At 35.1% G+C, this 1,551-nt stretch overlaps 2 non-coding genes across 2 annotated transcripts; both read right to left on the bottom strand.

Annotated features, from left to right (window-relative positions):
* Positions 1-777: 777 nt before the first annotated feature.
* On the bottom strand, positions 778-896 carry LOC149412008 (5S ribosomal RNA). The gene has a single exon (XR_016304777.1). It is a non-coding gene; the product is annotated as a 5S ribosomal RNA (ribosomal RNA).
* A 322-nt stretch (positions 897-1,218) lies between these two features.
* LOC149412007 (5S ribosomal RNA) lies at positions 1,219-1,337 on the bottom strand. Its single transcript, XR_016304753.1, has one exon. It is a non-coding gene; the product is annotated as a 5S ribosomal RNA (ribosomal RNA).
* Positions 1,338-1,551: the final 214 nt, after the last annotated feature.

The following is a 1,551-nucleotide window of genomic DNA, read 5'->3' as shown; positions in this document are numbered from 1 at the left end:
AATCGTAAACAGCGAGTAATAACAACATTTAAAGCCCTTTTCATTTTAACAGCGCAGATAATAAAAACACGGCGTTAAGAGGGTTTAGATTTCACGGGGAATAATTATTATTCCTAAGGAATGGACTTACAGCGCTATATTTCATTCTTAGTGCCTACTCGAGGATGGGTAATTAGTCATTAAAGATAATCTTTCATAAAGCCGATGTGCAGGTGCTTATGTTTACACAGTACTAACGTTGTTTAGGAGATGCTAGTCGTGAGGAGATTGGAAGGTTGTTATCCTGATTAACAACACAATTGTCTTGTTCCACGTATTTCTTTTGAATTGGTCCTGTTTTTTGTACAGCAACGTCACCTTTTTATTGGAAACACATTTTGAAGTGAAACTTCTTTACGCGCGTCATGCAATTTCGAGGAGTAAAACCAACTCATGACCGAAACGAAAATGCGGGACCGATTAAAGTTCATTTGATGTAGTAAAAGTTTTGAAGTAAAATATAAATGCTTCTTAGCTCATCTCGACAACTGGCGTTGGTGGTGTAATGGTCAGCATAGTTGCTTTCGAAGCAGTTGATCCGAGTTCGATTCTCGGCCATGGAATATTATTTTTTTGTTTTTAAGGAATTTTTTTTTTTTAATGGTTGACCATAATATCAATCCACTAAGTAATATTTTAGGCCTGTAGCATAATTGAAAAGTTAAAGAATGATATAAAATTTTTTATGATGTTAACGATAAAAAAATGAAAAAAAACATAAAATTAAAATAAAAAATGGGCCAACGGCACGCGGTGTTCCCAAGCGGTCACCCATCCAAGTACTGACCGCGCCCAATGTTGCTTAACTTCGGTGATCGGACGAGAACCGGTGTGTTCAAAATGGTATGGTCGTTGGCAAAAGTTAAACAATATTAATTTCTATTCTACCTGCCAATAAATATATGAAAATTAGTATAAAAAAGCCCTAATAATATTGAAAAAATTAGCAAGGTGTGTGCGAGGTTGATAAAAATAATCATTACATACGCGCTTGAAAAAGATCGTAATTACATTAATAAGTTTGTAGGAATTTTTTTTTTCAATGGTTGACCATAATATCAATCCACTAAGTAATATTTTAGGCCTGTAGCATACTTGAAAAGTTAAAGAATTTTATGATATTATTAATTATAGTAATGATAAAAAAATAAAAAAAACATGAAATTAAAATAAAAAATAGGCCAACGGCACGCGGTGTTCCCAAGCGGTCACCCATCCAAGTACTGACCGCGCCCAATGTTGCTTAACTTCGGTGATCGGACGAGAACCGGTGTGTTCAACATGGTATGGTCGTTGGCAAACGCTAAACAATATTAATTTCTACTCTACCTGCCAATAAATATATGAAAATTAGTATAAAAAAGCCCTAATAATACTGAAAACATTAGCAAGGTGTAAATATTATATACCTAGTTTAACTCACTCTCCTAACTCATCTTCGCTGTCTACAGGCAGAGCGCACGACTGTGGTCGTGAAGAACCGAGGTTCGATCCCCGCTTTAACTAATTTTT

This window comes from Hesperophylax consimilis, chromosome 24 (genome assembly GCF_061612785.1).
Source record: "Hesperophylax consimilis isolate HC1 chromosome 24, BYU_Hcon_1.0, whole genome shotgun sequence".
In the NCBI taxonomy this organism is placed as follows: domain Eukaryota; kingdom Metazoa; phylum Arthropoda; class Insecta; order Trichoptera; family Limnephilidae; genus Hesperophylax; species Hesperophylax consimilis.
The sequence above is the reverse complement of the archived record's forward strand: the minus strand, read 5'-3'. Positions and strand labels throughout refer to the sequence as shown.